At 46.0% G+C, this 14,483-nt stretch overlaps 1 protein-coding gene across 15 annotated transcripts in view; it reads right to left on the bottom strand.

Annotated features, from left to right (window-relative positions):
• CUEDC1 (CUE domain containing 1) overlaps positions 1-14,483 on the bottom strand; it is a 70,442-nt gene that overhangs the window by 31,082 nt on the left and 24,877 nt on the right. For 11 of the 15 annotated variants that reach the window (XM_083587906.1, XM_083587910.1, XM_083587912.1 and 8 more), the window contains exon 2: positions 13,030-13,154. The exons of the other annotated variants lie outside the window; for them this stretch is intronic. The gene's annotated coding sequence lies outside the window, so the exon portion shown is untranslated. The remainder of the gene's footprint in view (positions 1-13,029; positions 13,155-14,483) is intronic. 15 annotated transcript variants of the gene reach the window in all.

Here is a 14,483-nt window from a genome sequence, read left to right as displayed (position 1 = left end):
AGGCCTGCGTGAGTTGTGCGGATTCCTGACAGCTGATCTTCGTATGTGGGAGTCCAAAGCATTTAATACCACGTCGGCTCAGACCTCGAACACCTGTCTTTGGTTTGCAGAGGTGGCAGAAGCCAGTCGTGGAAACTCCCCTCTGTCCTCCTTACCAGGGCTGGGAGCATAATCCCACACACACAGTGAGCAGAAGGCTGCAAAAACGAACCTCCTAAGCCTACCAAGCCCAGTGTTGTGCAAAAGAGCCTCTCCTTAGAACTGTCAATTTCAGCGTCTCTCCGTTTCTTATTTTTCCAGTCTTCAGTTCTCCACATCTGCATATAAGTTTCCAATTTATTTTTGTTTGTTTTGTTGAAAAAAGTAAAGGTCTCATCCATCAGCATCTTAGTGCGAATTTCTCCTAATAGGAACATGTTTGCAAAGCAGTTTTGCCTAATATCATGTATTTTCACCAATATACGCATTCTGTACACATTCCTTAGCTGGAGAACTGAATTGCAAAATTTAAACACGAGCCCATTTTGAAGAATGACTGTGTTTCAGTTCAGGTACTGTTTTGGGGACTGTGAATTAGGTAGGTTCGCCTTTAAATGCAAACCGGATCTAATTTATACCCCATCCCTAGAAGTGCTGCTAAATGACAGGAAACCGGAAAGGGTAAGACATTTAATGACTTGCTGAAGTAGCTTTGTGTTCACCTTCAAAATCACAGAAGGTTGCAGGAGGTTGGACTAGATGGCCCTTGGAGTTCCTTCCAACTCTACAATTCTATGATTTCTAAGGTAGAAGACCTGCCCATGAAGCTCTCTTGGGCCAGCCACTCACTTTCAGTGAGGTTAAAACGGAGAAGGGCAAAACCATATACGTATGTCACAAGCAGAGGCCCAAATTCTTGCTCACTACACTGAGGGTGTAATTGCTATGAAGACCAGACCCTGCTTACAAGGTCCTGGTGGCAGCATATCAAACCAACACCTGCTTAGCCTCTCTGCCTCCATTTCAAAACAGTCTTGAGTCTGAGAGCCACCATTTAAATTACCCACAATGCGACTGAAGGACTATTGCTCTGGGGCATTGTGGGAAATTAAAATGGCAGCTCCTGGCTATCCTGTGCCAGTTCAGAGCATTGCTGCCATGCCATCAAAACATGGGGAAGGAGGAGGAGAGCGCTGGCCTCTAACTCTGATAAAATAAAAGCACCTGAGTGATCCCTTGTTAATGCCGTTCAGCCATATATTAAGCTGCAGAGACTAAGCTAGTTGTCGGGGGGCAGGGACGCAAAGCAATCAGGAGAAAATGAAATGGGCAAGCCCTCTGGGGACAACCAGGCACACACACACACACACACACACACACACACACACACTTTCCCAACAAGAATTGATCCTCCAAGACTCCACAGCAGAGTAAAAGCTCCATCAGGAGATGCAGAACCAATGGCAAATTGTAGAGTTTGTCTGTATTCCTCAAAATGGGGGAAAGAAGCTGAGAGAACAAATGAACAAACTGATAGCAACCACAGCAATGGAAAGAATGGGCATACAAAGAGGATCAGGGGGTCTAGAAAATGACATGGTTTTACTAGCCTCCTACAGTTAGTCACCAGGCAGCACTTTTGCTGGAGCAACTGTGGGAAGGAAAGGGGCTCTCTGTTCCTACGGCTGCTCTGGGTCACCTGCCACACAGGGAAAACAGTGTCTCCTCCTTGGGGTCCAAGACTGGTCAGGGATTTGAACCTGTGTCTCTCCGTTCCTGGAGAATGTGGTGTCTTCCCCCCTCCCCACTAGCTGAGCATCTGTCTTGCCACCTTATTTGCTCAACTCTCAAGCCATAATGTAAATTTATGTCTTTAAAAAAGCAATACTTCAATGCTACGAAGGCGAGGACCCAAACAACCACATCTGGCTTTCAGAAAAATGTGTTGGGGGGCATTGACCCTCTCTAGAACAGCCTCTAAAAATATCTGAAAAAGGGGGTTCCCCTCCCCCTTTGTATCTTGTGACTGATGTGTTGCTGTTCCATACTAGAATTCCAGCCTCCTATACTTCTAAATTAAGAAATTAATTGAGAAAAGTAGAGGGACTTAATTGAAAAGTGCCATGCCTCGCAGGCTTGCTCTCTCTATACATTGCATGGGAAAGTAATCTGACCTCAGTAGGATGACATTCTTGAAATAGCTGAGGGAATTCAAACATGAAATAAGATTTACAAGAAGGGAGGACGGCGAGAATGTGAAGGCAATACTCAGTGCTTTTGTAACTCAGAAATTGGGGTGCGGGTAACTCAAAGCCTGCTTCACTAACACAAAGCCGGCATAAATCAGGATTATCACACTCCAAAACTGAACCAGTTAGCTGATGGGGGGGGAGTTGAATCCTCCTCAATTTGGGTGCATGAGGGGGTACCATGCACAGAACTCCCTCACACACCCAAATCTGAACAAAGCAGGACTGAACTCCCTGTCCAACAGGTGAAGAGTTGAACGTCTACTCATGTGCGCCATCTGCCCCCCCCTCCACGAGTGTCAATCATCTACTATCATTATGACATCAGATGATTGACAGGTTGGTGGGCCTACCCCTTGCCAAAGTTGGCCCATTCAGTGGGGAGGGAAGTAACAATTTGGAGCATCAGGGATTCATCAACCCTGCTTCTGTTATCTACACCCTTCTAACCTCTAGGTTAGATCACTGCAATGCATTATATGAAGGTCTGCCTTTGAAGACAGTTTGGCAACTGCAGTCAAACTGCTGACCAACAGAGGATGGTCTGAGCACATAACACCAATTCAGGCATGACCGCACTAGTTTCCACTTAATTTTCTGGGCTCAGTTCAAGTTTTGACCTACAAAGCCTTAAGCAGCTCAAGACCCAATACCACAAGAACTGCCTCTTTCCGCATGAACCAACCCGGACCCCCATTAGTCACCAGGGGGCCTTCTCTTCCATTTCCCCTCCAAGGGAGTATAGAGGGTGTCAACAGAAGAACTGGCCTGCTCAGTAGTGGCCCCCTGCTTATGGAATGTTCTCCCCAGTGAGACACACTTGGCGCCATCATTACCTGTATCTGGACGCCAGGCAAGAACATTTCTTTTCCACCAGGCCTTTGACCTCCTCCTTCAGTGAGCAGAATGTCTTAGTCCTGCCTCTTTATAAATGTGAATGCATTTTAGCTTTTACTCCATTTTACCTTTACGTTGGTTTTAGTGTATGTTCGTAAGTCGCTTTGAATTAAGTTTAGTGAACAAAGTGGCAGGTAAGTTCAATTAAATAATAATAAGGATTTTTTTTTAAAGGTGCCAGAACTCCACACTGAAGTGTAGCAACAGAAAAAACCCACTGGCACTAATACACATACAATTTAAAGGAGGCAAACATTTAGCCAATCCATCCAATTGATTAATTAAAAGCATCCTGATTGACTAAATGTCTGCACCTTATTCACAGGGCAATGACTGTGGGATTTTAAAAAACAAACAAAACACCATCCTGTGTGATTATTTTAATGCAAGAACCTCCAAAATAGGTTCAAAACTGCCCAGGGATGGGTGAGGTGGGGAACAAAGCTACGAGATGGGAAGGGTTGGAATGTGAGGAACTGGCTTTCATGTTGTTCTAAGTATGGGTTACCCATCAAAATGAGCCTTTGCTGTAGTTTTGCCTGCTAAACTTAACAGGTAGGCAGCTACCTAACGGAAGTATCTCCCCATACGTTGATGGCCTTGGAATCTCTCCCCCTGGCCTTTGGAATGAGACACCCATCAGGGCGTTTTCACCTGCAGTGCATCTACAAACACTTATATCTGGACACGGAGCTGGGAGTTTAGCTGAGCCAGAAGCAGCCTAAGCCATGAAGCGCAGGGGAAGAGGGAGGGACACTGTTGCTCTCTGAGAATCCAACAATGCAGAAACAACCATTTTCCTGCCTGTTTTGCGGAGCCTTCCAATAAGTGGCACAGCACAAGCTTTGCATGCAAAAGGTCCTCGGTTCAATTCCCCAGCTGCGAAAGACTCCTGTCTGAAACCCTGGAGGGCTGCTCTGATGACAATACGGAGCCAGATGGAGCAATGGTCTGACTAGGAATAAGGCAGCTTCCTATGTTCCCCGGGGATACAATAAATCATCAGAGCTCTCTTGTACAAAAGGAAACAGGACCCTGTAGCTCTGACTGTGGAATTTCTCACAAATCATAAAGGCAATGCGTTTAGCTATTTATATAGTGCCGCCCCTGTACATTGGAGGGGGCCTGACTATCAACGGGCCTGTTCCTCATGGCGGTGGTCCTTCGAGGATCCAAGAGCTTTGGGTTGTCCTCAGCCAGCAGCAGTTCACGGGGAGGGGAGGGGGGTTGCAGTATAATGTGCAATTAAAACCGCCACTTCTTAATCACACCGGTGGGTCAATTGCTGCTCAGAACCCCCCAGGCTCTACACCACAAAGTTATCCCACAGAGTCCAAAAGGGAACCGTGCCTTTGACATCTCTCTCTCCTTCCCAAGGCCTCCACAGAAGGCCTTAAAAGGCAGGAGGTGTGTGTGTGTGTGTGTGTGTGTAGGAAAAGAGAAATAAACCACTATTGATTTGCCGAAGGCGAGGCAAAAGCAGAAAGACTGCATGTGTTTCTATGGAAACAGAATGTGTGCAGTTTGAAAAGAGTTGGGGGGGGGAGAGAAAACCCTCTCATTTATGGGCACTGTAAATTATTTAAGCAGGACAGGGCTCTGTCCATTAAGGTCTAAGGGGAAAGATTTAAAGCTATTCATTATGCAGAGAGACACAACCTGCTTAATTCAGACCCACCAGCCTAATGCTTGGGAAGCAGAAGGCAAGTCATTTAGGTCTTACGTTATTGGCTTATCAAAATAATAATAATAATAATAATAATAATAATAATAATAATAATAATGCCCTGCTTGCAAAAATAACTGCGGAATTAAACAGTAAGCACACAAATGTGGAAAACCACATTAAAAAAACCACACCAGCATAAAAATAATACAAGAGTGCACAGCAATACTCATTTTCTATTGCCACGAGTAAAGCTGGGTCCTTCTGCACTTAATAAGGCAATAAGGTGAAAGAAAGTGCTGGGGGAGGAGCCAGAAATGGGGTGGAGTCTGAGGCAAAGAATCCAAAATGGCACCTTCCACATGGTGGCAAAGATTTAATAACCAATTAGACCTACTCACCCACTAAAACAGGTAGACATGGCTAAGGCCCCATCTGCACTGTACATTAAAAAATGTATTATACTAGGCCCAGTGAGGGGTGTGGTTAGGGATGGGGTGTGGCCTGGAAGGAGGCCTAGGGGCCAGATAGAGAATACTAGATGGTCACATCTAGCCCTGAAACTCAGGGTTGCCCATCCCTGACAACATGAAGCTAGCTTCACTCCTCTTTTGACAGACAGAAAATGTGCAGCTAATTTGTAAAGTTTGTAATTTGCTGGGGCTCACATCCATGTTGAAGCCTGCCTCCCTCCCTCCCTCCCTCCCTCCCTCCCTCTCTCTCTCTCTCTCTCTCTCTCTCTCTCTCTCTCCCTCTCCCTCTCTTCTGAAAGCCCCTCTCCCAAATAAAAACCTCAGATACATGGAGGGCAGTTTTGGTTTCGCAGGAACAATGGAAAGGAACTCCACACATTATTACATCACACATTCCAAGTCACAGCATCTTTTTTAATGCTGTGATTGAACCCTGGCTCATATTTCACGACAATAGATAGGTTTGGGGGCTTCGTCGGCATTGCCAAGAGTGAATCAGGTCTTCAAAAGAAGTCTATGCAACAAACAATCCTCCTACTGTCTTGCAAATAGAAATGGCTCATAGTGGGGGTGTTTTTAAAAGAAAAAGGGTTTATCCCATGCATCTGGGTTTGGTTTATTTCCTGGAGAGACAGCCAACATAGAAAGCTATTACAGCAGTTATAGTCCCATTTTTGGGTAGCATGCAGCTCTTAAGAGAAAAGACAAGGATCTATAGAAGAAGGCAGTTCTAAGAGGTTCCTTTCCCCCCCTTTCAGCATTTCTCATTCAGCAGACCATCCATGTTCCCCAGCAGAGCCAACTGGTCAAACTAAGCTGATTTTATAGAGTCAAGCCCCGTCTTCTAATAAGCTCCAAATTTCCCATCGTCCCTCCCCCACAGTGATCATCAAGGCCGAGAGCACACAGCTTTAAAAATTGTCAAAGAGAAAGAAAACAAACAAAAGAAGAAGAGTGAATTTAAAGATCCCGTTTCTCTAGGCGTAGGAAATCTGACAACCTCCTATTGATCTTCTCGTTGACAAATGCACCCATGTTGAGATATTATAGGAAGCCAGCCTGTATCGTAATTGCTGCTCCGTGGCAAACCTCCACGATCTTCAACTGTTGCTGCTTGACAGGTACAAGCGTCTGCTTCCTCACCCTGTGCAACAGCTGCTAGAGCCCAGCAAATGCTGGAGCATCCTGTCCAACTGCACCTATGTGGCAGGTTGCCCCACCAGCAATCTTGTTCCATTGGTGGACCAATTCATCCTTGCTGGAAGGAGAAATCACAGAGAGACGAGTATCCAAAACACCAGGCAAAGATGCAGCCAGTTAACTTAACTAGGACTAGGTTAAGTCAGGATGCTTTCTCAGTGCTTTTTTTTTTCCTCCAGGGGGGAGGAGGGACACAGGGGTAGGTATATCCCTAAACATTTTGTGAATCTTTGTACTTTTGTCCATTTACTGTATGTATTTCCCCCAATCTGAACTATAAAATGGTGGTTTTCTTGAGTCAAAATGAGAGTACACCTAAACACTTTTTAAAGGAAAAAAGCCATTGTGCTTTCTTATAGGGGTTCCCCTAACCCAGGCACAGGCAAACTTGGCCCTTCAGATGTTTTCGGACTACAATTCCCAGCATCCCTGACCACTGGTCCTGTTAGCTAGGAATGATGGGAGTTGTAGTACCAAAACATCTGGAGGGCCGAGTTTGCCTATGCCTGTCCTAACCACTCTGGTTGCTGTTGTTTTTATTTTGATTATGTATTTTGTGGTTTTATATTCTAATTTTATCCATGGAACTGCCCTGAGACCTGTAGGTATAGAGAAGTATATAAACTCAATAAATACTACTACTACTACTACTACTACTAATAAGCTTGTAGGGCAGCAGCTGAAGAAGGAGCAAAAAGGGTTTTCTTGTGTGTGTGTTTCTTGTGGCTGATTAGCTGCTCTCCCTGTGCAAAGGTCAGAGGGGGCAGGGCTTCTGTTGAAGTAGGTGATTAGCTGTGGGAGGAGCTTATCAGAGCTTGTAGGGCAGCAGCTGAAGAAGGAGCAAAAAGGGTTTTCTTGTGTGTGTGTTTCTTGTGGCTGATTAGCTGCTCTCCCTGTGCAAAGGTCAGAGGGGGCAGGGCTTCTGTTGAAGTAGGTGATTAGCTGTGGGAGGAGCTTATCAGAGCTTGTAGGGCAGCAGCTGAAGAAGGAGCAAAAAGGGTTTTCTTGTGTGTGTGTTTCTTGTGGCTGATTAGCTGCTCTCCCTGTGCAAAGGTCAGAGGGGGCAGGGCTTCTGTTGAAGTAGGTGATTAGCTGTGGGAGGAGCTTATCAGAGCTTGTAGGGCAGCAGCTGAAGAAGGAGCAAAAAGGGTTTTCTTGTGTGTGTGTTTCTTGTGGCTGATTAGCTGCTCTCCCTGTGCAAAGGTCAGAGGGGGCAGGGCTTCTGTTGAAGTAGGTGATTAGCTGTGGGAGGAGCTTATCAGAGCTTGTAGGGCAGCAGCTGAAGAAGGAGCAAAAAGGGTTTTCTTGTGTGTGTGTTTCTTGTGGCTGATTAGCTGCTCTCCCTGTGCAAAGGTCAGAGGGGGCAGGGCTTCTGTTGAAGTAGGTGATTAGCTGTGGGAGGAGCTTATCAGAGCTTGTAGGGCAGCAGCTGAAGAAGGAGCAAAAAGGGTTTTCTTGTGTGTGTGTTTCTTGTGGCTGATTAGCTGCTCTCCCTGTGCAAAGGTCAGAGGGGGCAGGGCTTCTGTTGAAGTAGGTGATTAGCTGTGGGAGGAGCTTATCAGAGCTTGTAGGGCAGCAGCTGAAGAAGGAGCAAAAAGGGTTTTCTTGTGTGTGTGTTTCTTGTGGCTGATTAGCTGCTCTCCCTGTGCAAAGGTCAGAGGGGGCAGGGCTTCTGTTGAAGTAGGTGATTAGCTGTGGGAGGAGCTTATCAGAGCTTGTAGGGCAGCAGCTGAAGAAGGAGCAAAAAGGGTTTTCTTGTGTGTGTGTTTCTTGTGGCTGATTAGCTGCTCTCCCTGTGCAAAGGTCAGAGGGGGCAGGGCTTCTGTTGAAGTAGGTGATTAGCTGTGGGAGGAGCTTATCAGAGCTTGTAGGGCAGCGGCGCGCGCCTAGCGGCGCGCGCAGTTTGATCCATCTTTTAGATTTAGGGGAGCTAGTCTTAAACGTTTGTTGGGGGAGACCTAGGTTTTTTGGGGGGGATTTATTTGTCCTGTCTTCACGCTTTTTATGATGGAGGACCGCTGTGGTCAGCCCCAACGACACGTTCTCAAGATGGAGGGTGAGGGAACAGCTGCAGTCGCCTGTGGTTCCTGCGCAATGTTTGCCATCTTGCCAAAGGTTGCAGGCAGCTTTACCTGCAGCAATTGCATGTTGATTGCCCTCTTAAAAGACAAAGTCCAGCAACTGGAGGAACGTGTAGCTACGCTCCAAAGAATTAGAGAGCTGGAGCTCTTCTTGGAAGCAACAGAGCACACCGTCTCCACCAAGGAGGAGACAGGGGACTCCCCTGAGAAGGAGGCTAGTTCACCAATACAGGAGCCAGATATATGGAGAAACGTGACTCAAAGAAGTAGGAGGCCCAGGGTTCGCTCTGATTGTTTAGAAATACAGAATCGTTTTGAGGTCCTCTCCCCTAGCATGGAAGACGAAGAGCAGACTCCATTTGAGGATCTCTCCCTCATTACTGTCGATCAGGTATATGAAGACGAGCAGCAAATTCAGTCCTCAGGGAATGTGCAGGCGACCTTGGAACAGACAGCTCACGGAAGAACCCCGAACAGACCTAAGAGGAGGCGTGTAGTGGTGATAGGGGATTCCCTACTGAGGGGAACAGAAGCAGTGATCTGTGGGCCTGACAAGATGTCTCGGGAAGTGTGCTGTCTCCCCGGGGCTAAGATCCAAGATGTAACTGAACGACTGCAAGGAATCATAAAACCCACTGACAAATACCCCTTCCTCTTGGTTCATGTGGGAACCAATGACACTGCAAGCAATAGCCTCCAGAAGATCAAAAGAGATTACGAGGCTCTGGGCAGGAAATTGAAGCAATTAAATGCACAAATTGTCATCTCATCTGTCCTCCCAGTTGAACGACGTGGCCCAGGGAGAGAGGGAAAAATAGTGGAAGTGAACAACTGGCTTCGCAAATGGTGTAAACAGGAACGGTTTGGATTCTTAGATCACGGAATGCAGTTTCTTGAAGATGGACTTCTGGCAAGCGATGGGCTGCACCTCACAACGGTTGGGAGGAATGTTTTTGCAAAAAATCTCAGAAACCTCATCAGGAGGGCTTTAAACTGACTAATGTGGGGGAGGGAGACAGTGCTCCTGAAGGTAGGAGTCTATCAATTGATGAAGATGATCATCCAAATGTCATAGACCGAATGGAGCAAACAGCACGCAGACCTAGTGGTGGGAGGAAAAAATCCTTAAATAAGAGACACGGGGGAATGATTAATGGACTTCAATGTCTGTACACTAATGCGCAAAGCATGGGAAATAAACAAGATGAGCTTGAGCTCTTGGTGCAGCAAACTAAATATGACATAATAGGAATCACTGAAACCTGGTGGGATAAGTCCCACGATTGGAATGTAATAATGGAGGGATACAATCTATTTCAGAGAAACAGACCAGACAAGAAAGGAGGAGGAGTGGCGTTATATGTCAGGGATGTGTATACCTGTGAAGAGATCCAAGATTTAGAACCTCAAAGCCAAAGTGAGAGCATTTGGGTCAAAATTAAGGGAGAGAAGAATAACAGTGACCTCATTGTGGGAGTTTACTATAGATCCCCAAGCCAAACGGAGGACATAGATGATGCCTTCCTGGAACAGATGGCCAAGCATGCAAAAGGAAGGGAGATAGTAGTAATGGGGGACTTCAATTACCCGGATATTTGTCGGATGTCAAACTCAGCCAAGAGCATAAGGTCAAACAGATTCCTCACTGGCCTTGCAGACAACTTCATTGTCCAGAAAGTGGGAGAAGCAACAAGAGGAACAGCCATTTTAGATCTGGTCCTAACCAATGTTGATGACCTGGTTAGTGGGGTAGAAGTGGAAGGATCATTAGGCGCGAGTGATCATGCTCTTCTGAAGTTTACTATACAGCGGAAAGGAGCAGCCAAGCATACTAGGACACAATTTCTCGACTTTAAGAAAGCCGACTTCATAAAACTTAGGGAAGTGCTGGGTGAGATCCCATGGACAGTAATACTAAAAGGAAAGGGAGTTCATGATGGCTGGGAGTTTGTTAAGAGGGAGATAGTAAAAGCACAACTTCAGGCAATACCAATGAGACGGAAACATGGAAGGTGCCTAAAGAAGCCAGGGTGGCTATCTAAAGAACTTTTAACTGAGTTAAGATTAAAAAAGGATGTGTACAAAAAATGGAAAAGGGGGGAAACCACCAAAGAGGAATTCAAACAAATAGCCAGCACGTGTAGACACAAAGTCAGAAAAGCTAAAGCACAGAATGAACTCAGGCTTGCTAGAGAGGTTAAAAGCAACAAAAAAGGCTTTTATGGGTATGTTCGTAGCAAAAGGAAGAACAAAGAAACAGTGGGGTCACTCAGAGGAGAAGATGGTGAAATGCAAACAGGGGACACAGAAAGGGCTGAACTCCTCAATGCCTTCTTTGCCTCAGTCTTCTCTGATAAAGAAAACAATGCCCGACCTGAAGAATTTGGAGCAAATGATTCAGCAGAGGAAACACAGCCCAGAATAACTAAGGAGATAGTACAAGAATACTTGGCCAGTCTAGATGTATTCAAGTCTCCAGGGCCAGATGAACTGCATCCAAGAGTATTAAAAGAACTGGCAGATGTGATTTCAGAACCACTGGCAGTCATCTTTGAGAATTCCTGGAGAACAGGCGAAGTCCCGGCAGACTGGAGGAGGGCAAATGTTGTCCCTATTTTCAAAAAGGGGAAAAGAGAGGACCCAAATAATTACCGCCCAGTCAGTCTGACATCAATACCAGGGAAGATTCTGGAGCAGATCATTAAGCAAACAGTCTGTGAGCACCTAGAAAGGAATGCTGTGATCACCAATAGTCAGCATGGATTTCTGAAAAATAAGTCATGTCAGACGAACCTGATCTCGTTTTTTGACAGAATTACAAGCCTGGTAGATGAAGGGAACGCAGTGGATGTAGCCTACCTTGATTTCAGCAAGGCATTTGACAAGGTGCCCCATGATATTCTTGTAAAGAAGCTGGTAAAATGCGGTCTTGACTATGCTACCACTCAGTGGATTTGTAACTGGCTGACTGACCGAACCCAAAGGGTGCTCATCAATGGTTCCTCTTCATCCTGGAGAAGAGTGACTAGTGGGGTGCCACAGGGTTCTGTCTTGGGCCCGGTCTTGTTCAACATCTTTATCAACGACTTGGATGATGGACTCAAGGGCATCCTGATCAAATTTGCAGATGACACCAAACTGGGAGGGGTGGCTAACACCCCAGAGGACAGGATCACACTTCAAAACGACCTTGACAGATTAGAGAACTGGGCCAAAACAAACAAGATGAGTTTTAACAGGGAGAAATGTAAAGTATTGCACTTGGGCAAAAAAAATGAGAGGCACAAATACAAGATGGGTGACACCTGGCTTGAGAGCAGTACATGTGAAAAGGATCTAGGAGTCTTGGTTGACCACAAACTTGACATGAGCCAACAGTGTGACGCGGCAGCTAAAAAAGCCAATGCAATTCTGGGCTGCATCAATAGGAGTATAGCATCTAGATCAAGGGAAGTAATAGTGCCACTGTATTCTGCTCTGGTTAGACCTCACCTGGAGTACTGTGTCCAGTTCTGGGCACCACAGTTCAAGAAGGACACTGACAAACTGGAACGTGTCCAGAGGAGGGCAACCAAAATGGTCAAAGGCCTGGAAACGATGCCTTATGAGGAACGGCTAAGGGAGCTGGGCATGTTTAGCCTGGAGAAGCGGAGGTTAAGGGGTGATATGATAGCCATGTTCAAATATATAAAAGGATGTCACATAGAGGAGGGAGAAAGGTTGTTTTCTGCTGCTCCAGAGAAGCGGACACGGAGCAATGGATCCAAATTACAAGAAAGAAGATTCCACCTAAACATTAGGAAGAACTTCCTGACAGTAAGAGCTGTTCGACAGTGGAATTTGCTGCCAAGGAGTGTGGTGGAGTCTCCTTCTTTGGAGGTCTTTAAGCAGAGGCTTGGCAACCATATGTCAGGAGTGCTCTGATGGTGTTTCCTGCTTGGCAGGGGGTTGGACTCGATGGCCCTTGTGGTCTCTTCCAACTCTATGATTCTATGATTCTATGATTCTATGAATAATAATAATAATAATAATAATAATGTAGCCCAGAGTTGCTGGGGAAACCCAGTCAGATGGGCAGAGTATAAATAAATATTTTTAAAAAATTATTATTATTATTAACTATTAGTTTCCAGGATTCTTTGGTGGAAGCCCTGACTGTCTAAAGCGGTATGATCCTGCTTTAGATGTGTGGTGCAGATGTGGTCCTAGAATCCTGGTGGCAGATCACACCACAACTGAGAGGTAGCCAGAAATTCCCATTTCCTCTCCCAACAAGTAAATCATAAGCCTGCAGATTGGGGCACTGTGGGTTTTTCATTAATTTCCTACGTAAAGCACCAAGTCGTTGGCATTTTAAAGAAAACATTAGCGAGTGACAACGACACTAGGGGCCCCTCAGGCCCACGCTGATTTGTTGGCATAACCAGATCATCGTTTGGGGGAGGGGAAAGAATAGGGATTATAAATATTGATGAGGCAATTACCTTCAATTAGCACTGGCTGGTTGGCACCCCTTAGGAATCTACTTGGAACGATGCCCGCTTCCTGCTTGTTGACTGCTTTCCGCTCAAGCTGGAGTGTGAAGGCCCATTCTTCAGACACAGCGGCACTGAAACAGAGAATATCCTTTTTAAAAAGTGGAGGTTCCAAGGATTGGGGACCTGGGACATTAGGCGTGTGTTCTGCCGCTGAAGCTACGGCATGTCCTGATGTGTGCTGGAAGCACTCTGCAAATAAGTTAACGGCAGTAACAATACGATTGCACGCGCATCTAAACACGGAACATTTCCAGAATATGGATTGTGCAGCTTCCTTTCGGGCAATGAAACAAGGCAATGCTTCACATGAGGCGCTTTAGATTTCTGGGTCTTTTCTCAAGATACCGCATAACCCTCTGACATACAATGGGACAAAAATGGGCTTAACATCAAGCAATAAATGCACCCATAAAATGAGCAAACCCATTGCCAGGTGTTGGGGCGAGGGATCGTTAAACGCCGACCAGAAAAACACAAAAGTGCTTCCAATTTCTGCACATTAAAGCTATTTCTGCACAAGAAGACGTCACAAACAGTGTTGGTTTCTCATCGCCCCTCAGTTATTCACCACCTCCTCAAATATTAATGTTTGCAGACTGTCAGCGTTCGATATGTGCCAGGAAAACCGGTTCCCCAGAGCTGGAAACCAGCGCTGTGTCCCTATCCTTGGTCTGCTTGTGGTAACTGGGACTAGGCCTCAGTCCTTGTGATGCAAAGGGGCCGCCTCATGGAGCAAAAAATATCTGTGGGGCCTGCCTGGTGTTTTTACATTAGTAGAATGTGTCCTTTTATTTAAAATGCATCTCTGGATTATTTGCGGAGCATAGGAATTCGCTCATTCCCCCCCCCTCCAAAAAAAATATCGTCCGACCCCCACAAGGTCTGAGGAACAGTGGACCAGCCCTCTGCTGAAAACGTTGCTGACCCCTGGTGAAGAGCGTCCTCTGAGGCTAGGGCTTTATAGGGGCTGGTGGCCTGGGATTGGCCCTCAAGAGTCAGCTGACAGAGTGTCCAGGCAGGCTGGTACTGAAGCCTAGATGGCGCCCTCGATGCCCAAATACAGTGGTACCTTGGTTTACAACCATAATCCGTTCCGGAGGTCCATTTGTAAACCAAAACAGATTGTAACCCAAGGTGCGCTTTCGCCAATGGGGCCTCCAAAAAAAAATTTGTTCGTAATAAAAAAAAAATGGGTTGCAATAATAAAAAAAAAGGTTGCAAACCAGGACACGCATTTCCGGGTTTGATGTGTTTGTAATCCAAAACGTATGCAAACCAAGACATATGCAAACCAAGGTACCACTGTAATGGAAATGATGCTGCTAAGGTAGCTGAGCACTGACCACCAGGTAACCCTTGGTTCAGAGGACCACCCTCAGCACCAGAGAATGACACGTTTT

The sequence above is a fragment of the Podarcis filfolensis genome (genome assembly GCF_964270895.1).
Source record: "Podarcis filfolensis genome assembly, chromosome: 15".
Taxonomy (NCBI): domain Eukaryota; kingdom Metazoa; phylum Chordata; class Lepidosauria; order Squamata; family Lacertidae; genus Podarcis; species Podarcis filfolensis.
Note: the sequence above shows the minus strand (reverse complement) of the source record. Positions and strands in the feature narration are given on the sequence as shown.